This window comes from Varanus komodoensis, unplaced genomic scaffold, assembly GCF_004798865.1.
Source record: "Varanus komodoensis strain SLA01 unplaced genomic scaffold, ASM479886v1 scaffold8, whole genome shotgun sequence".
NCBI classification, from domain to species: Eukaryota; Metazoa; Chordata; class Lepidosauria; order Squamata; family Varanidae; genus Varanus; species Varanus komodoensis.
In genome coordinates, this window is record NW_025336481.1 from 23,232,003 (window position 1) to 23,255,855 (window position 23,853).

Genomic DNA, 23,853 nt, shown 5'->3' on the forward strand with positions numbered 1-23,853 from the left:
GGTTTTTATACTACTATTTTCCGCCCGGTGTTCTCAGGATGGCAAAGACAGCATGATAATTTCATCTCGTGTCTCCCAATAACACTCCTATCTTTCCTGGTAACTGTTTTTGCTTCTGTCAAACATCTGAACCTGCTTGAACTGTGAATTGGAGTATTTTTGACGAGCATTCCTTACTGCAAGGAAGACAGGAAAACTGAGCAGCTACAGATGGCAGATGCCATCCTGAAATCAGAGGAACTTCATGCATTTAACCATGCACTAGACCTATCAATTCTGCCAGTGGTAACAGGCAGCTGTGACTGCTATTGGAAGTTAGCCTACACTAAGACTTCAGCATCAAGAAGGGCATTCCTAGGAAGGTACACCTAGCCCCCCCCCTTCCTGCATTAAGAAGGTGGCAAAGTCACTCTTATTCCAATGGGCATTTTCTTCAGAGCTTTAACTGGTGGTTCTTTCTTGTATTTTATGACTGCTTATGTTATTCTTTGCAGTAGTTTTATTGTGAGCTACCTTGACTGCACTTCAGGATAGAAAGGGTGAAAACAAATAGTTAAGCCACATAAATTTGTCTTTGTATAAATGTTAAATATAGAACAATTGACATCTACTTTTAAAACATGCTATATACAATTCCCCTAATTTCCTTTATAATTCCCATTCTTTAAAACAAATTACCTTTCTATCAGTAAAGTTCCTAAATCAATGCATTGCATAACAAAATCAAATAATATTGCTGGGAAGACATATTCAGAAATGGCTTACATGTAGAAGGGCTCAAGTATTTCTAAATGTAAGGTGTAAGTAATTTTCAAAATATCTTTAAACTGTGCTCATTTAATATGCCACTAGATGGCGTAGAGTTTCTGACTCTGGGAACAAGCCATTCCCTTGAAATTGGAACTATAGATTTCATATTATGATGTAGATGAAGCAATGCGAAGGAATCACTCCACATGATTTTATTTGCAATCCTGTTGGATTTGGGGGTGACCTTATAAACAGAATTTTAAAATTGTTGGTGTTTCTTTTAATCCTAAAACCTATTCATTGTCATTACATGTTTTAATGTTTGTGAAAAACTATATAGCCAGAGCTTTTTTTGTCATAGAACACACCGGAACAGAGTTCCGGCAGCTTTTTTTCGACAGATTTTCCAAGTTTTAAAAGTAACTTTTGAAAATCTGATGTTTGGTCCATGTGGATTTGAATAGCCCTGATGAGTGTAGCAGGCCAGCGACAAAATCATTAAAACGGTGCATGCGGGCTGCTTGTGTGTCGAGTCCGATGCATGCATGCTTCGTCCGCGCTGGTTGTGATGGTGCTGCTCAGCTTGTGACTGGTCATGTGGTCACGCACTGAGTGCAGGCAGTGACCATTATGTTTCGTTACACAACTGACATGTGTGGGTGTGTGTACAGTGATTGACTACGTGCAAAAGGTAAATAATTTCATGAGTTCCAGCACCCTTTCTCTTACAAAAAAAGCACTGTATATAGCCATATCTTTTGGACTACATATATTCAGATACTAAACCTATATCTGAACTTTCAGACCTCACGTTTGCAGTTTATGTAAAGTGTGCATTTATGTAAGTTTATGTAAAGTGCATCCAAACAGAATTACATGTATTTTTTGGCACTGGTGAGGGCCAGTTCATTTTGATTCTTCTTTTATAAACTACCTGCAACTGAGGGAATAATTAGCTTCTAAAAGATGCTTGATAGATCAAAAATATTATTTCCAACAGGGGGACCCATCTGGCACACAAAAAAGCTGGCAGTCAGAAATTCCAGCATGAAGTCTTCTGTCTTATTCTGCTATCATCATCTTTTGTTTGTCATAATTCAACATCTTAGTTGTGCTCCATCACATTAACATAACTCTAACAGACTGGTACCGATAAAATGTGCAGTTTTTTCCCTATGAAAAAGAAAACCAAATAATTCATAGGAAAAAATACTTCAAAATGAAGAATCTAAGTAGATTCTCCTGGGGATTTCCTGGAGAACCTAAATTCCTGTTGGCTTCAGGCAAAGATTTTTTTCTTTTGCAAAGTCCACCTGCAATTATGTACACTGAAGCTGTCATAAACTTCTACACATGATCTTCCATAGAAGAAACTCATTGTTCGCATTCAGACTGAAGATTAAACTAATGATCAAATGAACAAATCTGGGTAGCCTTTGGGCTTGAGGGTTCTCCCCTCCTTTCTCTGGTGCAGTCATGAAGAATTAAGAAGCTTTTGATTTCATTTTTATTTAATAGCAAGTTAGCCTTATATCTCAAGCAAGAAACACAATGGTTAGTCTTAACCATATTTATTAAAACAACCTAGCTTCAACCATTGGTTCATGAAGCTGGCTTGTTTCAATCAACCATAGTTAACAATGATCACAATTTATAGTTTGAGCTTTTCATTTAATTTCCATTTAATTAAACCATTCTGTGTGCCTGTAACTCAAAAGGTTACAGGCATCCCTTTGAGTACTACAGAAGTACAAAGGCAAGGTTTGACTCCGCGCTCCCCCTCCCTCAAAAACTTTTAGGCAGTCAGTTTCAGCCATCTAAATATTTTTACTGCCTTGTGAAGAGAAGGGACTGAGGCACCACCTGGATTTGGTGGCAGTCAGTGGTGCCGCATCCCTCCCCTCTGCAAGGCCCCCAAGTGCCTGTCCCACAGACCGTTTCCCACCTCTGGGGCTTTGGCCAGTGTGGAAAGCCAACTGAAGAAGTGAACTTCCCCCCTCAGAGTCCCTGCTCTGACTTCAGAAGGATTTTCTAAGTTCACAGCAGGGTTTCCTCCTTTCATATGGCAGGCCAGCCAGCCAGTATATACTGGCCACAGAGTTGTGCTCTAATTAGTAATTAATTGAAAATGAAAGCCAAAGCTTCCAATCTCTTTCTTTCAATCATGCTGGGGGGAAAGGAAGTGCACAAGCCCAAGGCTCATTCACACGATGATACCTCACTGTTTACTGTTACTATCAATATTTAGCATGTTAATCACAGTTTCTAAAATCCCCCAAATACAACAGCCAAATGGAGAAAAAGGTCCAAAAGTATCATAAACAAACTGATTATTGTTACTCTAATAGAGTGCATAACCTGGGGAGAGGTCAGAGGAAGACAGTAAAACAGAGGTGGCGGCACTGCACAACAATAAATGCTTTTTGCTCCTTTTGTAGTTAAGGCTGCCAAGTCTTGAAATAAAAAGTCTGGTAACTGGGCAGACTCGGGAGTTGAGCCCCTTGGAGAAGCTCCAGTCCTTTCATTTATAACCAGCAGTGGATGCCAGTGACTTGGCAGGTCTGAAAGTAGAGATCAACATTTGTGGTAGGCCTGGGGGGGGGGGGGTAAAAGTTAAGTCTCCTTTTTCTTTTCTTTTTTGATAGGTCTGAGAAAAAGTCGGTGTGGTTGTTGATGGGACCAAGGAAGCAGCAGGGACAAGCCACAAAGTTGTTTATTCATCTAAGGTATATAGCTATACTAAACAAGCTCGGGGTAGAGGGTGGAGAATTTTGTGCTTTGATTTTTTTGGCAAAAACAAAACACACGCCTTTGCCAGACCTGGCCAGACCAGTGCCATCCCCCATGCCCACCCACACTGTTAACTGACAACCCTACTTGAGAAGTTTATTTCTCACATCCTCCCTCTGAAGGAGGGAGCTCATCTAGATGATTGTCTTGTGAACCACCCAGACAACTTTGGCTATTGAACAGTATAGAAATGTAATAAATGTTTAAATAAATACTCTGGATTCAAGAGGGAAGGATCAGCAGGTTTGAAGGGACCCCAAGATTAGCAGAAGTACAAAAGCAAAAACCAACCAACCAACCAGGACTATAGGAGAAAATAACACAAAACAGGCTGATGAGGACCGTGTCTGCGGTGTGGTTATAGCATGCTGACTGACTGGTTGGGGACACCAGGCAGAAAACCAGGTGAGGGTGGAATGGACTGAATGGATGAGCGATGGGAACAGGCGCACTCCACACTGCACAATTTTGTGGCCGGTCCCACGTCTAAGTAATTCTAGGTCAAATTATTTTACTTCTAAATCTTTATGTTTGCATTTAGACTGTACATTCACTAGACTGGGGCACCTTAAAAATGTCAGGATGGAGGGAAATTTAATTTCTGTCCCTGCTCAACTCCTTGGCTTGCTTGATTACCATGAGATAATTCAACATTACCTGCACAACAGCATTCCTGTTACATTTGAAAGCAGCTCTCTGCGACTTCTACAGTCAGCCTGAGCTGCTAGGTAACAGGTTCAATAGAATGTGTCACAGTAGAAAATGTTTCTAATATTTATTCTGTACATTTCTGTCCCTCTTTCCATACCAACAGTTCCCAGTGTGCCCAACAAATCCTGCTACCAAATCAAGCAAGTAGGCCAACAACTTGATAAAAGATCATTAAGCAACAGAACAGTAACGTGCAGATACATTCCACACACATTTCTCAAGTAATATGCAGCGTCCACCATCAGAATAGCATCTCTGAAAACTGCACAAAAGGCAGATGCCAACCAACCTTTCATCAGAGGGTGTTCTGTTGTGCTGCACAGATGGCGTCTGCTAGCGCAAAGGCACCTCACCTCACAGGCCCTCCTTACAGAGCCTGACCTAGACTTCCTATGGGCTGATGGGGGGGGGGGGTCTTGTTTAGGGAGAGCTTTTGATTTTCCAGAGCAAAATGTCTTTCAACTGGGAGGCAAGAGACCAACCATCACAGAACTACCTAAAGGAGGGAATTTATTAGATGCAAAAAGAGCAGTTGATATGAATAGCTGCAAAAGCTACCAGGTCTCCACCTTTCACTTACTGTATGCAAGTGTGTTTTTCTGTGCATACTTGTACATGCATGCATTTCCCCAAGGGAAATGCTGGTTTTGTATATACAATTACTCTTCACACACCTCTCTTTTTCAGAAGGTATTTAAAAAAAACTCTGAGGTATTAGCGTGTGAATGTTCATTTATCACCAATGGATCTTGACTGCATCTAACAGCACTTTTTTCCTGAGTTAAATGACGTAGGGCATTGTTAGCTTCTCTTTCTCGTTAGCAGTCAGCTTCCTCTATTTCTGCAGGCAGCAGGCAGGAAATGGGAAAACGGACCAGAGGAAGCCTGGCCTTCTACATCTGTCCTTGTTTGTAATCTCAGCTCTGGTTTTATTTTGCTAAGTTGCACAGGTTTCTCTTAACCCCTGAAATGCCAATTTGGTTCCTACCGAATGTGTTTGCTTTGGTTTTATCTAACGTGATTAGATAATACTTGCTGGATTTAAAAAAGGAAGAAAAGTGACCATTTTACTTTTTTAAAAAGCATATGCTTTTAAAACTTGCCTAGAAAGCTAAATGCAATGTACAAAGAGTGGCATTTGCATTTGACTCTGTGCCCTGTTTAAATAAGTGCATGTACCTGAACAGAACAGATATTCTTTCCTCATAACCTGTAGGTAGCTGACTAGACTGGCAGTTGAATATCATTCAGTACATTGTTGGTAGAGCAAAAGCGTTTCCTTCTGCAGAAGTGGGCTAGCTCAAAGTGTGCAGCACAGGCCACTGGACACATGTGGCTCTGTCCTCCAGTAGCCCACTGTCCCTAAGCATCCCTAAGCTGCCTGAAGTAGCCGTCTCACTCTGCTTCATGGAAGTGCCAGCCCTGTTTGCTCCTATTTCCTGCTTCTTCCTCAATAGTCTCCCATAGTTTGAATGGGTACAGCAGCCTGTCCTCTTGTACTCTCTAAAGCACCATGCATACCTGTTTCAAAGAGCAGCAGCAAAAGCAGCAAAGGACTTCTTTACAAGAGGCATTTACTGTGAACTCATGTTTCCTCTTACAGTTTGCTGGGTGTGCTCACAATGTCGTCCTCCAGGGCATCTCCCATGGGCTTTTTGTTTGTTTTTGTTTTTGGGAGAGGGGGGTTGAGCGACAGAAGTGAACTATTAAAATTCCAATCACAACAATGCAACTTCATGGTTAGTTAGGAGAATGCATGGAAAGGCAGAGAAAGACCCAAGGAAAAGCCTGCCATACGGGGTGCATTTTTTTCCTCCCACAACAAAAACAGAAACCTCAGCACAGAATCAGGCTAAACCCCTCACACAGAGAAGCTCAGTAAGTCTTGTGGCCCTTTAAAGAGTAAGCATTTTATTCTGAAATCGGCTTTCATGGACTGGAATACACTTCATCAAAATTACTATTAATGATGAATTAAGCACCCCCACCTACATTCAGTAAGAAGTATGGGCTCAGGGGTTTAATGGAGGTGGGGTTCCTACCATAGCAGGCCATCAAGTGAAGCCACCTACCTTTGTCCACCCTGATGCTCCATTTACAGTAGGGAAGGGGGAGAACTAACCTGTAGATATGCCGTCTTTGTGGCATATGGAAGCTGTCTACCTCTGCCACAGGGCAGACCACACAGAAAAGCAGGTATCTGTGCACATGAAGGATAGCGCTTCCTACTTTTACCAAAGCGAGTTCTAGTCCATGGACAGTCATGGCTCTCTTCCACAAACCTCTCTGTTAAGTTTACATCATATAATTGCATATAATTTATTTCTGAAGAATGATCAGAGATTATATACAAAGGAGAGCCTCGTGGCACTTTAAAGATGAACCACTTAAGGCCTAATTCAAATTTCTAAACAAATATGTAGCCTTTCTCTGTATTTCCCCTTCATGCCATTTCCCTTATTTTTCACAACCATCTCTAATTAATCAACTCTGTATGTTGAATATGATACCCTGCTAGATCATTTCCTCAGTGCTGGTTTGTGCAATGAAGTCCAAATAAAGAATCATTAAAGGGAATGGCAAATTCTACTTAAACATCTGCACATTAAAAAACAATTAAAGAAACTGAGCAAGCTTCTGAGGCTTGGTAAAAACTACCTTTTTCAAGCAAGATTTTTCAAGGATAAATGGGATGTGGTTGGTAGTGTTTCTGCCTCCAGAAGGAAGGAAAATGTATCAGTTTGTTCAATCAGTTAGAAAAGTGGTCAAATATTTAGCAGAGGACATCCGACTCTTAGTATCAGTAACCCTTTAAGTGTAAAACTTGCTTTAAAAGGGAGTATGTAAATTCAATTTTACTATTGATGCAGCTTTTCTCTTAATTCATGATTCCTGTTAGAGCTTAAGACACATTTTTGACATACACTTGAAAAACTTTCCTCTTCCTTCTTCTTCCTTTGTAATGGACACATTTGCTGGTGTTTTCCATTCCCAGCAACTGCATCATTTCCAGCCAGTGCATCCTCATGCTTCCCCCTGCAATATGTTGACACTGTAAAATCTAAATCAGGACTTCCTCCTATTATATTTCAGAGGGGTCTTTCTGGGAAAGGCAGATAGCACTTAACAGGTAGGAATTCTGCAGCACCACCCAGTGGAAACATTTAAGAATTTTTGCAACTGCCTTACAGTTTCTTAAAATGGCTTCAGAAAACTAGCCAAACCTCTCCCCTCCCAACCAACCCCCTAGATGGATTCTGAAAAAGTAGCAATGATTTATTCTATTGGATCAACTGATTGAGCTAGTCAATTAACTTTCAAGCTACCCTAGATTCTTCTAGGCAGGAGTAAAGGGCACACACCAGAAATGCATACAAGTTTATATAGTCTTCCCTTTATGGATTTAGCTTTTATTGGCAACTTTGTGGATATTGGCTTAATAGATAAGGGCACGGAATATCTTTAGACCCTTCCACTGCTACAGCTCCTATTTCATTAATGATGAAATATAAACCACCTTTTAATTTTATCAGTTCTTTTGTATTTTCACCATGCAGTTCTTATTTTGAGATCTTTTCTTTCATTCTTAACTCACCAGTAAATATGTGGGGCCACAATCCAGACAGACCACTGTATGGAACCACCTAGCTCCACCAAGAAAGGTTTGTTTGCTCGTTTGTTTGTTTTCTGATTTAACTCCCTGCTGCACAGAGGCTGAAGATTAAAGAAATGTCCCCACTGGCTTTCTAACTACTTATCTGATCCTTTAATTGTTCTTGCATTCTTTCTAGTTGCTTTTTAAATACAATTTTTATCAAATAGTCTCAATTCTCTAATCTAGGTTTATTTACTAGTTGCATTATCCTAAACAGTTCTTTTTTCTCTTTTTTTTTAAATTGCACTTTATTTTTGGGATGTCATATCATCCACAAAAATAACTGAAATATAGTGTTTTCTTTCTCATCTATTTTTAAAGTGTTCTCTTCATAGCAGACACAACTGCTTGTATAATATAATAGCTTGCTGGTGCTATTAATTATGAATTGAGAATTCATCAGAAAAAAAATGTCAATATTCTTACCTAGGTCAATATTGCAGGTAGACTATTATGCCCATAATTAAATAATACAAATCCTAAATTATACACAACTATACATCCATGAATATTCCCAAATGATTACTACTGCTAATGTAATTAATAAATAATTTATTTATAGACAGTTGGGTTAGAAATACCCAAATTAAATAAATACAAATGGTATTTTAATAAATATAATCAATTGCTACAATAGAGCAATTCCAACAACTCCCAATTATCAATTAACTGTGCGATTCTATACATGTCTACTCAGAGGTAAGTCACATTGAGATTTACCCTGCAATTCTTTTACCCAATTACTGGAGAGTAACCACCACTGAATCTAGCGGAGTTCTCAGTAAGTATGTATAGGATTGCCTGCTTAATCAAAGGACACAGCCATTTAGGACAATGTTAATTGGTATCATTTAGCATAATATTCATACATAATATAATCTGGTCAAATCTAATTGATAAAACTAGTAATTAAATTACATAAAATTCCATAATCAGGATAAAACATTTACCCATAAACGTATTCAACAGCTATTACAAGACCGTCCCAGTATCAGTTCCAATAATGCAATCTATTGACATACCATTCGGGACCTAACTAACTCCTATAGGGTATGTACAACTCCTTTGAATTCACAATACCCACCAGTTGATTGGTGCTATAAAAAATTAATTAAGTGCATGAAGAGTCAATCTAGCAATGAATGCTCTATATGCCAATTTATTGTGTTTGTATAAAATTTTGGAGTTTTGTTTTTCCTGCTATGCATCCATCAATCCTATTCTGCACCAGGTCTCATCCAGTAACGTACATGAAAACATTTTTCTGCACATGGGTGAGACTTCCTGTACTGGAGTGACTGCCTTCAATAGGAAGGAAAGGCAGCTAGTTCCTGCACATTTCAAAAATCTAACCTGTTCAGATGTTCTAAAGGGTAACCACACAGAACACATAAATCTATATAGGTTCCAAAATTAATCATGGGGTAGAAATAAAATATACACAGACTCCTCGCACTTCCTGTCCTGCTAATGTGGCAAGCATCTGTGGTGTATTGGCAGAGGTCTTTGGTTGCACACTAAAGAACTTCCAGGTTCAAAGCTAGCTTGCATCTTTATTCTTTCCATATGAATCTCAGTTGCATTCTTCTCATGTCAATGTGGCAAAGAGATAATTATTTTGCTGATGCATAGAAAACTTGAGATGATTTGCCTTCTTTAAATGTTAAAAACATTGGTGTGACTAGGATCAAACAGATATGTTGATATAATGAATACTTGTGTATGCCTAAGTACTTGTGTGCTGGGGGATATTTATTACACACGCCATCACTGACATGTTTATATTTTATTTAGGCTTTACGCTTCTAATTTTTCCTTGAACTCCTCCCCTGTTCACCCCACATGCTTGCACCCTGTTTTTGTCAGTATAGAAGTAATATGCTTTACTGACAATAAATGGGCTAAATATTTACTAAATGTACCAGTAAGTGGGTTAAACATTTTCATAAATCTATCAACTGCTAGAAATATGATATAGATTGTATTCTTCAAGCCTTTACTGCCACTGGAAATCCCCCAACACCCAACCCAATGGCTGCTATATAATTTAAAGGGGAAATCTTACATACGCATTTTCACTTATATGAACATAAGCTTCTCTCCTAATTTAGAACACTTTTAAGTGTATCGCATGTGGTGATCTTGGTTCTTGTCTGCTCAAGTTCATGTCACAATAAATGTGTTCATCTTTAAAGAAGCCAAAGTACTCTTGGTTAGTAATGTAAAATTACAACTCCATTTTAGATGCCATTATGTAAGATGAAATGGTACATAAATGACCCTTGTCATTCTCCCAATGATCTACTCTTGAGTATGTTATTATTCTGTCAATATTATATTTATTTACTATCACACCTTTCCTCCAAAAGTGGTGTTTAAGATAGCCAATAATAAAATAGCAGTAATATATCAGGGTGGGGATGCAAAACGTTATGGGTGGTGCTTCCAGTCATACATTGGAAACCTCGACCATGGATGAAAGCATCTGAATCCTCTCCCATTTACAGCTCCCCTGCACTTTCCAGAAGGCCTCTCTACAAAGTTAGCTGATGCAGCTTAAGGAGCTATTTCTGAAAGAAAAACCCAAAGATTCCTGGTGTGCACGTGAAAGTCCTTGCAAACAGACATGGATCTTCGGATACAACTCTACTCAAATCCCCTGTTGGGCTGTTTTTTCTTAAACTCTTTCTTTAAATATCACCTGTAAATATGAAAAAGTACAGTCTTAAATTCCTACCCACCACAAAGTAAATTCTACTATTTTAATTCTGAAAAACACCTCAGCTTCTTAAAGCATTCCACATTGAGCAAAATGTTCAGGCCCTAGCAGCCTGCAGATTTGGATTTGGACACTTTTAAGTTGCCGCTTAAACAGCCTAAATATAGGTTTAAGGAATATGCTTATGGGTTCTTGGACTCCACTGGCATGTGGTTTTAAGAAATATACAGGTACATAAGATGTGATGGCTGTGGGCAACCAATTGCAATGAAAGGTTTTCATATGCATACATCTAAGACAGTGATGGAGAAACTGTAGCACTGTAGATGTTGGCAGACTACAGCTCCCACAACCCCTGATCACTACTGACCATGCTGTCTAGGACTGCTGGGAATTGGAGTCCATGAACACCTGACCTAAGAAGTCATGCCATGAGCCATCCTATGCAATCAAATGCTACATAAGAGCTGATTGCTAGTCAAACTTACTGTGTGGCTTGGAAATTAGAAGCAAGCCACACTATTATCAAAATTTGGTTGCCCACATCTGTCCTCAAGGCCCATTCATACATTACACTTAACCAGTTGTTTTCCCTCTTCTCAGTTTAGGCAAGCACTGTTATATAACAGCATACAAGGAAGGACAAATCCACCTGGTTTGGTCTGTGAAGCTTTGGTAAGTAAAGTAGTAATTCTGCATCACCAAAATCCTGGTGTGGACTGTGGAAGCCAGGTTGGTTCCCTCAGTTCAATCCAGGCAGGCAGACACAAAAACTTAGCATTAGCTGAGCCTCTTCTAGCAAGCCAGCTCAACCAGCAATGATCTCTGGGTGCTTTTCCGAACAGGGATTTAGCTTATTTGTGTTGTCCATATTTCAGGATGAATGATCTGTGATAAAAGCAAGAGGCGGGTGAATGCACTGATCTTCAACAAAAGCACACAGCTCAGAAGAGTACATGCCTTGTATACATAAAGTCCTGGCAGCCCTGATAGAGATGGAAGAAACGGAGCTTCAAAACTAGAGAGCCACTCTCAGGGCAGGCAGTAGTGGACAATGAACTGACTGGGTATAAGCCAGTTTCTTATCTTCCTATGTTCACTGCATCACAGAGCCATCATGATGTCAGATAGAACTATTATGCAGCTATTATAAACCTCCCACATAGCTCCCGCTCTTGAGAGATATAGTAGCAATAGTAATAGTGACAGCAATTATTGTCATTATCATTATTATCCAGTTATACTCCACTTATATATCTTGAGGCTTCAAAAGCAGGATGAGTGGACAAAAACTTCTCCCTCTTCCTGTTCCTCCTCCTCCTCTTAGAAACAAAGGGAGTCAGAAGGGTCTTCCTGGGCCATCTGGTCTGACTCCTGGCTCCAGCTGGCTCCACGCATGCAATCTCCAACACGTGATTGTCCAATCTTTGCTTGAACACCCTCACTGAAGGGGCCTCAGCCACCTCCACCACCACAACCACTACCTCCTCCTCCTCCTTTTTAAGTGAATTCAGAAACTGCAAGGAAGCAGTGGGTCCTGAGCCTGCTCTGGTCCAGAAACTCTGGAAGTTGTGATTCCAGCTGAAATCTTGTGGGCAGATTTATGCTTCACTCCAACAGCAGTTAACATGTCAAGAAAAACATTAAAAGAGTACCATGTTAGCTAATGTCATGAAGCTTTCCCAATTAGAAAAGTTGCAGTAGTGGTATTGTCAGTCCATGGCTTGCACACTGTATAATATATAAATAGATCATTTATTTCTTCAGAAGAGGAAAAATAAGTGCCTTGTAAACCTATGAACTGCCCCTTAAGTGAGCACAGTGGCAGAAAGAGACCTTGTAAATCTTACTCATTGTTTGCCAAAAAACTCTGTAGAACTCTAGTGGATGCACATTGCTCTGTGCAAGCCAGAGCTACTCCCTCCCCTCTTATGATGGGATAAATTTCCCCAACATTGAATCCACATGTGTCACAAGACTAGAACGCAGGGATGCAGGGATGCAACCCATAAAGTATTCAGCACTGTGCAGTTCAAGGATTGATTTCTTAGAAACTTAAGAGCTATAACGTTAACTTAAATTGTGCACATTTCTAGAATACATTTAATTGCATTTAGTTTTTCAAATTTAACCTTTTATAATTACATACCAACTCAGCAAAGATAATGTATTTTAATTTGCAAAAATAATTACTAGGAATTCTTCCATTTGCACCTATGAGACTAGTGCTAGAGAGAGTTGAATTTTGAAGTGTTCATAGAGCTGAAACCCCCATCCAGTCCTCATATTACCACAGCTTCAATATTTCACTGTGGTATATCCTCTCCAAATATTGTTTGAAAAAAGGGTAAAACTTAGGATATACTCACATATATTCACATACTATTGTCAAAGAACCAGAGCTTGGATCCATATTGAGGCAGCTGAAACAGGGCTGGTTTAAAAGCTGTTCTCGACCCCCTTTCACCACTGTAGCCTGTCCAGCCCCCTGAAAATTTTTCATGGAAGGCTGGTGGGCCCTGCTGAATGTAGGGTAGAAAGAACGAATTCCTGAACACTGGAGAAAGGCAGCTTCTGAAAGTAGATCCCCTCCTTTACTGGAAGGCAAATTCTAGATCCAACCCTATATATCTTAGTATTCTGTTGCCTGCTGCTTTATTATGCCTTTGTATTTTATTATTTTATTGAATTTAACCCTCAGCCATCTTGTCCTCACTGAGGGTAAAAAAATCTGCCAATCAATCATTTAAATACACATGATCAAAAATGCCTGCCTATTACCCTCCTTTATATGTGCACCTATATGCATTGTAAAGGGAAACATGCCTAGGAAACAATAGCAAAATATCTGCAGATTTTGCACACATGTGTAAATCAACTCTGTATGCTGAACAGGCTGAAAATATATAAGTATGCATAGATACTATAGTATGATACTGTCACCACATTTAAGAGAAACTTACACTATAGAAGTCTGCTTTCCAGATGTAATAACATGCAGCACAAAACCAATGGGTTGAGTTTGAAGGAAAAGGAAAATCCTTTGTTTTATATATATATATATATATATATATATATATATATATATATATATAGTATTAGCACACACACAAAAACCTCTTGTAAACATTCTTAGCTTTTACTAGAAGCTTTATTATTTTGCTTTAGCACATAGATCATAGGATCAAATAATAATACATTTCAGTAAATGATATATGGACAAAAGCAATTAAATTAACATAATCAAATAAACACAGCCAAAGAAACAAACATATACGCATGCATACATCAAAAGTTTATTTTAAAATAAATTATTCAGTAATTATTTGATCCTGGTTAGTCAGCTAATTCATTTTACATTAGTACAGACATGCTTTCAAGCCAGTGATATATGAACCTACATCATTCCCAAAAAATCCATGACCAATCTTTTCTTGCAACCCTCCTAGAAAGGAAGTTCCCTGAAGTTCCAAAGGAGTTTATTGTACATTTCTGGTGTCTGTGTTTTATGGTCAAACATGAATTGCACTGGTTTTTCTCCTCTGCTATTTTCTTCTTTCATGTGTTCCCATTAGGGTTCTGATACCTGACAGAAAACATACGACACCCTAATTTAAACTTATGTGGGCTCCCTGATTGTTTTCCAGTTTCTTGGAGTGCCCTCCATGTCCCTCTTTCTGCTCTTCAGGAGGATGCTGAGCCATCCTGCAACTGCTTGTTCTCTCCCGAGTGCTACGCTGGAGTAGTGGCGAGTTGTCTGTGGTACAAAATGTACATAGCCGAACCAATTTTTCAGTACTTCTCTGAGTAAGGTCTGTGGCTAGAGAGATGTGTAGCTTTTCCTAGGCTAAATGCCCTACTATTTCCAAGAGAACAGACAGAGGACCATTACATTTTTGACAGGACAGCCATAATCAGAGTTTCTCAGTTCGAAGAATGTGTCCTCACCCTGTCTGCTCCTACACAAACCCTAGTATTATCAACAGATAAAGAAGTTTAAGTATAAATAGTTAAACAAATACTGTGAGAAAGCTTAAGCCAACGCTGAAAATTAATCCCATTTTCAAGAAGAGCTATAATCAAATCAAACTGTATACATTTTAGTCAGTTTATGCTTTTGTGTTTTATTTTGATGTTTAGTAAGCTTGATTTCCTGTTCCTGCATCTTGACATTCAACTCTAAATCATGACTAATTCTTAAGTCATACATAATTCAACAAAATTCTTAAGAACAGATATGTTCTTGTCTCTCAAAAGTCTCCAGAATACCATCTGATTCATTCAGCAAGAAGCTTCAAATGAAATAAAATAATCACTCAGGATCTATGGAATATAATAAAAAAATAAGCAACCCACAGAAAGCTGCAGAATAAACCAAGTGTTTATACAATTTGTTTTTTAAAAGCAAACTTTGTGGCCTGTTGTAACTAGCATTGGGTGTGGTTACAAATGACACAGAGGAGCCCATGGCCAACAGATACCTTTCTACAAGTCACGCAGTGCTTTTACCCAATGTAGCAACTAAAAATAAATAAATATTCACTTTATAAATACTAGGCATGTCACTGTAGTTATAAAAGTGAAGGGTGCTGCACTGTAAGTAGACATGCTACATTGGACATGAATCAGTTAAAATGTTTCCTGGACTAGTTCTACCACATTATTAAGCCAACACATACCACAACTAATGCACCATATGTGAACATGAACATGTTGAAGACCCTCATGAATCCATTTTTATTACATTTCTAGGTTTGAAACACAGTTGATAATCAACTTTAATTCCCTTTCTCCAAAAGCACACCTACAGTGCAAACAAGTTATAGCTGTTAAACTGGAATGGCTTATTCCAAAGCATCCCTTGAACCTTGTCAGGATGTAAAAAGATTCTCCAATACAAAGCCTTATTTGACCACAACACAATTTCAGTGGATGGTTTCTTGTCCTGAACTATTCAGAACATAGTAAGTACCCTACTGAATCAAATCATAGGTCCATATAGTTCAATATTTATTTCCAGCAATGTCTACACTGTTGAAATATCAAAGTAGGAAATGAGAGAGAAATTGCTGATTGTCTCTAACAGCTGATATGTTTAGAGGTACTAGACTGCAGTTACATGTTTATCAAATCACAGGCACTTCCCTCCACCAACTGAAAAGCTATTCTCAAACATGGAATTTTCAGGACTATCTCTGATACACTGCAAGCAGCTGTGATCAGAAAAGCAAAGCCCCAGCATATACACAAAAGAGCACGTACTTCCACTTGGGAGTTCTTTTCTGTTGCTTCCACAGTCTATACATGCCTTCCATCTTACTGCTTATATTTCAAGTTTAAAAAGTAAGTTATTTTCCATTTCTGATTTCCAGGATACATTTAGCACATTGTGGATAACATAGATTAATGATCTTCTTTTAGATCAAAGAACAGATTTTTTTTCTGTAACTTACAGATTTTCTACAAATAGCATATCTCACGAACAACTGCAGCTTTTTCCTTCACACTCTGGCAATCATTAAAAATATATCATGCACTTCCAGATCCCATGACCAACAATTTTGATGCATGGTAAATCTTCCATTTATGAACAGAATGTCACTTTGTCATCTATAATAGTAGAAAAGGACGTCTCTATAATAGTAGAAAAGGACACTTCTGGGCTAGTTTGGAAATCATGTCAAACCATAGTTGGCATTATGAGAATGAGCTTTCAAGAAGCCTTGGATTCAATTGTTCCTGCCTTCCCTTTATGTGAAGGTTTGCATTTTTGCTAGGTTGGGACAAACTACCGTATTTTTTGCTCTATAAGACGCACTTTTTCCCCCCTCAAAAGGGGAAATGTCTTTTCGTCTTATAGAGCGAACGTGTGTGTGCCTGAAGCCCAGGACGCTGCCGGCCTGCCTGCACCACGTGGCACCACCTGGCTGGCACGCGCTCGGCGCGCGCTGCTCCACCCCCCACCCCCGGCGCAGGTGAGAGCTGTGCCGCTCAGTGGGAGCGGTGCGGAGGAGGAGGAGGCGCGGGCTTTAACCCGCCAGCCGCACGGAGAGACGGACTGCTCTCCCCCACCGCCCGGGAAGACCTGCCGCCGCACCGCCCAGAAGACCACCGCCGGCACGCTGCCGGCCCGGCTGCGCCACACCTGGCCAGCACACGCTCAGCACGCCCTGCTCCACCCCCCTCCTCCGGCACAGGTGAGAGCTGTTAATCACAGGTCAGTGTGTGTTTTCAAATGGCAACCCGTCTTTTAATGAAGCCCATGGGGAAGTGATGGGGAATGTACCTGTGATAATCAGGAAGCTTTCCATGGATCCCTCCTCTACAAACTAGGTGTGTCTTATGGTCAGGTGCGTCTTATAGCGCGAAAAAAATGCTATAAGACGCACCTTATGCGCTAAAAATACGCTATAAGACGATGGAATACGCTTTCCATCTCAACCAAACTGGCAGTCTATAGTTTGTACTCACCCTGAAAATCAGGACTGAAAACCAAGATCAGCCTCTGTTTTCCAATCCTCAATTGCCTGGCAAGCATAACCAATGTTTGCCAGTTCAGATGAAACTGCAAATCATCATTTTCCACAATCCAGGAAAGAAGAGAGGGAGTTGCTGTGCATGGAAAAGGAAGGAGAGGGAGGAAGCACACAAGCCCAAAGCTCTTTGAAAACTCATTCTTATAACGCCAAATTATGGTTCGCCATTATGCGTGAACAACCTATGTGTGAACCAGGAAAATTAACACAATTATTCCTTTAATAATCACCCTGTAGTAAACACTTTTCAAATTTAGTTTTACCTTGATTTGGCTTCATTAATTACATCAAGATCACTTACATACTGGTCTAAACTCCAACCCTAAACAAATATGCTGAGATAGGCTGCCCACAAAAGTACCACAATGTCAACTATTTTGTAATTTGGTAGCTGTAGGAATACAGGTTGGTGCTGGCCCAGTAAATCATGGAATCAAGCTATTATCATTCATTGTAAATCACAAACAAAAATGCATTCAAAATCTTGTGGTTTTAGTGTTTGTTTTTTTAAAAAAAATACGCTACTGAAACTGATTGCATTGTTTACAGATGTTTAGCTGACAGAAATACCAGTAAAGTAAGCAAAAGATAACCCTTCTTCACAGAGCACAGTATTCTTCAGCAGAGGAAATACAAAATAAGAAATGAAAATGAAAAAGAAAGAGCTTCTTTTGTATTATAAATACAAAATTACTCACCTATAGATAGATAGATAGATAGATAGATAGATAGATAGATAGAAAGATAGATCTCAGAAATGGTGTACAGACCAGGACCTAGGCACTAGGTTTTAAATTATTTGGAAATCTGGCTGTAGCCACTCATGGGTTGCTTCTTTCATTTTTAAAAATCATTGCATTTCCCCATTTTTTTACATTTGAAGCTAAATCCATACATGCTTACTCAACAGTAAGGTCACTTAAATGAATGGGTCTTATTCTGAAGTAAATATGCATAAGAATACAGCTTTAAACATTTAATTTATGAGAGGCTCCAGGACTCACCTCTCTGAAAGCCATGCTTTCCAATCAGGATATTATGATGCCACATTTGTGTAAAGTGGCTGTAATTATGCAGTTGGAAGGAAGCGTGGATTCTGCACATTATCAGATGCACTGTCCTTCTCAGCCAGACAGACAACTGTTCAATTGATGGCATACTGTAGGTAGGAGATCCCATACAGTCCAGCTTCCCAGGACTTGCCCAATTTTTACTTGATCATCTATTGCTTTTTTTGTTGCTAAATTAAACACTGTGTTTCCACTGTAGCATGCAAAAATCAATCAGGCTTTGGGGGTATGTTCTTCTCCATATTCACATACTACTTGTGCAAATCAGGTAATTATAACCAAGGCTCTGTACACTTACAGAAAAACCACAGAAAGACGTGTTGACTGCAGATACCAGTAATGTGCTAACCTCAGCTATCATTTTCAAAATGCCACATTTTGGTCCACATTTGGCTGCAAGGATTTTAATGTGTGTCTGGTGAAACGTCCAAAATTGGGAAAGGGATTTCAATGGGATTTTCAATGGTGAAAACTTCACCATTGATCTGCATAGTTCATTCCCTCTCCTGATAATTAGCAGGATCAGAATTATAAAAATGCATGCAAATGTCCTTAATTTCCAGGTAACAGATTCTGATACATAATCTTTATCTATTTTAGTTGGTGTGAATACGTGTAATAATTTCAAGGACTAACTACTGGCTTCTGAGGCAAATTAAAAGCTTCAGCACCAATGACTGCCTGCACCAAACTGGAATTTATCAATACACTTCATTTTTTTAAATATCTTATAAGCATTCTTTCTTAAGGGTAACTTGCTATAAGGGCCCACTCACCAATTGAGATCATCTTCGCAGAAGGTTAATGGCAATGGTAAGGAGCCAGACATTTTCAGCCACCACTACAAAGTTACAGGATTTTTATTAAGTTGAAGGGGTTTCAAAACCTTTTTCCTATGACGGACTTTTGGCTGAACTTGGCATTTTCTGTTGTTGCTTTAATGTATCGTTATTTTACTTGGCACTATCTCTATTATACATATTCTAAAATGCTGCGAACTACTTTGAAATGCTTGTGACCATTTTGAACTAGTTGGAAAAGCGGTATAAAATGGTCCAGATAAATAGAATGACCTAACCACATAAAACATTCACATCTTGTGAATATGCTGGTGCCTACTCAGCCTTAGGTAAACATTGGAGGGGGGGGGCTCACCCTAACCAATCGTATAGACATGCTCTGGGGAAGCCACATGGTTACTTTGACCAAGAAGTTATGTTGTACCTACATCATCAGTAAACTTTGCCTGTAATCCTCAGTTCAATTTTCAATTAAAAAAACAGATAATTTCCTTCCTAAAAATAACTTTACATGTATCAATATATAAGTGAAAAACCAGGGAAAGTTGCCAGAACTTTATGATTCTATAGATTTCTCCAGTGTTGTCTGAAGATGCTGTATTCTAAGAGCAAGCTCAACTGCCTGAGTGTCAGCTAATACACAGCCCAAACAACACCAATGAGTCACCAAAGAAAAATATTATCTTGCTCCCAAGGTTTGTAGAAGTATGAAAAAACTTGCTGGAAAAAGCACCTAAGCAGGGCAACCCAAAAAAACTCAGTGGCATACCTGATTAGGCATAGAATACCAACTACTCTGGGAGACACACTCAAAGGTAATGAAATGGTATATCCTGGAAAGAGCATGGGAAACTGGCTGGGAACCTAAATGTAGGTACTCCACACTGCAACATTATGTTGCAGGTCCTACTTGTATGAGACATTTCCTGCAGACATCTATAGGCAGAATGTTCCAGAGTGTATTGGGCACTGCTAAAAAGGATCTTGGTCCCATGCCACCAGCAACCAAAGTTTTGTCATCGGTAGCTTCTGAACAGACCCACTCCAGAATATAATAGGCACTCATTAAGGCATCAGGAATGCATGTTTTAAAGGTCAATTGTGGTGCTTCAAAGAGCAATAGTCAGGGTCAAGCATAAATAAGGTCATACCTTCCTGATCTTGAAAGGTGATGGGCTCCTACATTGCAGAAGATATACCTTCCAAACATTCTTCAATGACAGCCCGATCCAGCATGTTACAATAGACAGTTCTTGAAGTTATAAAGACATAGATGGTGCCCCCACCCCACCTTCAAGTCACCAGAAAAGATTGCAGTAAGCACAGCATATTAAAATGATTTAAAGGATTTATAGATGCTGCAGACACCTGAAATTTCAGGAGCAAAGCTAGGTCTATAATATTCCTAGTCTGTGCACAGAATATTTATTTTATTTTGTCAAATTTCTAAGCCATCCCAAACAGGATTTGTCAGCACAAAGAAAAACTAAACAAAACATTCAAACCAATTTCTACTAAAACAGACATACACAGAACAGATTTCAAAAAACAAAGGCAAATACACTGGCCATAAGAAAAAATGGGGGGGGGACCATGCGTAATGGGGCCCCAGTTCTGGATGAGTTTGTCCATTATTGCAGTCAAGCCTGGAGAATTTCCCAGATGCCTGGTCACCTCTTCAGCTAGAAATTTGAAAGTAACACAAGGGAATGTGATATATGTATTCATTCCTATGCATGGAACTGCAGCCACCAGCCATTCTCATCATCTTTCAAGTAAACCAGACTTTCTTTAGAAGCTACATACACTGGAAGATGTGCAATTAAGTTCAAATGTAAATGTTATCAATCATTTAAAAGAACTGCACAAGACTGTACACGTTCATAACGACAAGATAATTTGGCAAAATTTAGTGGCACGTTTTTAATTTTAGAGCACACTTTTACAATATTTTCTGTACTAAAAAACAGGCAGGAGGGAGGCAGGTAGGAATGCAATTCAGTAAACCCATCCATCCTTAAAGAATGCTATTAATTTATATAGTCCTACATGAGAATGTGTAAATTTATCAAATATTTACACTTCAAAACTCCAACACAATATTCACAAAGGCAAGCACTTATTCTAAGAAAATTAAAACTCGTGTGTTTAATTGTCATTAAAAAGTCACTGAAGACCACATGATGCAAAAGATGCAGGATTAAATTTGCTTGGTCCCACCCCTGCCCACCCCCCACTAAATAAAGATGTAACTTGTCTCACTTTCTACAGTAGTGGCAGAAAGACTGAAAGGGCTTCACAAAACCCTCCTGTGTTAGGGAACGGAAACGCCTAATGAGATTAGTTGGTGTGTGCAGACATTACTTAGCCATGACTAAATGGGCTCCCTTCCTGCAGCCAGTGGAAAATTCAGGGAACTTTTTCCTCCTGCAGCATCAGAGTCCCTCTAACCTTCAGTAAAGCCAGATCCAAAAACAACTCTTTTCTCCCCTCTCCCTCCCCTCTCTTTACGCTGATGGTGTAAAGTATAAAAATGGAAGGGGTAGCGATGTTTGGCGGAGGAAGAGGGCAGGGAACTCGCTCACTCTCTTTCTCCAAAAACTACAAAGGAAACGGCAAAGGAGCAACTACATAAACCTGAAAGGGAGAAACCACAGAGTTTCTTTGTAAGCTACAGTGACTCATTTTCAAGATGTTGTCTGCTGCCAGTTTCAAACCGGAAGCGCATGGCAATTAGTCTTGCTGTTTCCAGACAAGCCAGAAACTCTCCCAACACTTTTCCCCCTCCTCCAAAGCCCCCCCACCTCTGACTGTTTCCTCCTCTCCTCGCAGCCCCCAACAATTTACCCTGCTTCTGATTCCTTAGGAATATCGTCCGGGGTGGTGTTCTCCCCCACCCCACGCGCCCTCCCTGCAGACGAAAATCCGCATTCATTGTCTTCATAAAACGGCCCATGTGGCTTGCTACAAGCAGGATACCGCCACCAAACCCCGCCAGGTTACGTACACACGTAACGGCACACACACACACGCGAGCAGAAGTGGCTGCTGGAGACGGAGCTCCCAGAGTCTGATTCGTATTTAAACCTGTCAGACGGCGTGCACCCCCCGCGCCCTCCTTGCAGCTCGCTCACTTCAAAACGCGTGACCCAAAGGCCGCTTCCCCACATGTAAGATGAGCTCTCCCCGCAACCCCCTCGATGCAGGAGTCCAACGCGGCCTCCTCCCCCCACCCTAGGCGCTCTGCGCGAGGCAGGCAACCCCCGACCTCTTCGCCTTCCTCCCCCCCCAAAGGGGTCCCCATCTCTCCTTCCCCCTTTCGGCCAGCGACAGGTGGACACTTGGGCACACTTCTGTACACACACACACACACACGGAGCGGGCATAACACGTCGCCTCCCAAAGTCAGGAGCCCTTCCCTGCCTCCCCCGGCCGCGCTCGGGGGTCCCCGCTGAGCCCCCTCGCATGGACGAGAGGAGGGAGGTCTCACCTTTCCCCCCCCGCACGACTTTCGAGGCCAGGCCCCCCCCCCCGCCATTTGCTCCCTCCGACTTTCCCCGCCCCCACTGCCAGATGGCACTTGGGTCCCGCAGCAGGCGCCTCGCACGGCGCTTCTGCAGCCGCTCGATCCGGGCACGCAGCACGCGGGGCGCCTCTCTCCCTCCCGGAGCCCGAGGCGGACGGACGTCTGGCTGGCACGGTCCCCCTTCTGCCCCGGATCGCGGAGTGCGGCGCCAGCAGGCAGGGCAAAGCGGACGGACCGACCCCTCCAACCCCGGAGCCTTTCCCCACGCAGTTCCCACCTGTCTCTCCCTTTTCTGGCTCGAACTTCAAACTCTGCCCAACTTTCGAGCTACGTACCCAGAGCCTGGTGGGCTTTTCCAGCCTCTTCTGGCCGACTTAAAGGGAGCGGTGTAAAATCCCCCGGTTTTCCATGCTGACAGTCCTCTAAAACGCTCTGTTGGTCTTGTAATGAGATCCTGATTTCCCCCCTTGTTTCTTTCTCTCTTCCACCCCCCCCCTTGGTTGGTGTGTGTGCGAGAGTGAGAGAGAGAGAGCAGGAAGTTGGAGCAGTCAGACAGAGAGCCGGCTCACTTCCTTTCCTGCATTATTCCCCAGGCGGTTTGCAGTCTGTGTAAACAGGCTTTTCCTCCCTTCTCCCCTCTCTCTGGCCACTGATGTGCAGGCAGCATTGCTGTAATATAAGACACACACATAGTAGTATGGTAACGGTAACTTCACTCTCACATACACACCAACCAAGGAACTCGAACAGCTCCCTCTGACCTCCACCTCTTCCTGTTCTGTACCCCCGGGGAGGAGCTTCAAACAAGAGCAACAAACTCTGCTCATCAGCAACAGCTACTAAAAAACATAAGGTGGCTTTGCAGAAAGAATCCAGCTTTTCCAAAGCATGATGCCAGCTAGGAGGAATAACTTTGCTATTCTTGCAGACTGGAGAACAAAGCCCTGTGTGGGGCCCACATACGCACCATATTTGCACATTAAACATTGTTTTGCATAATTGTACAATAACAAACTGGAATCAGAAACATGCACGCAAGTATATTTATTACATTGCGCTAAAACCAACATTTTGATTAATCTTGTTTCAAGAAAAAACAGCAACATATTTGGTACTTTCTGCTCCTGTTGGGTCCTGCAGATGACTGGCCATCATAACTGCTTCCACAAGAGTCCTACTTGCACATTCAGAGGCTCTCTCTTAAGCAGTAATTAGACCAGAATGCTAAAAAAATTAAATTCAAGAAATACATACTGAATTCAATAGAAACTTTAAACTGCAGCCCAGCATACAGCC

The 23,853-nt window shown here is 40.7% G+C and overlaps 1 protein-coding gene across 1 annotated transcript in view; it reads right to left on the reverse strand.

The window, feature by feature from the left end:
• ELK3 (ETS transcription factor ELK3) overlaps nt 1–23,299 on the reverse strand; it is a 46,426-nt gene extending 23,127 nt beyond the window's left edge. Inside the window, exon 1 of the mRNA XM_044455700.1 lies at nt 22,893–23,299. The gene's annotated coding sequence lies outside the window, so the exon portion shown is untranslated. The remainder of the gene's footprint in view (nt 1–22,892) is intronic.
• Between the last annotated feature and the right edge of the window lie 554 nt (nt 23,300–23,853).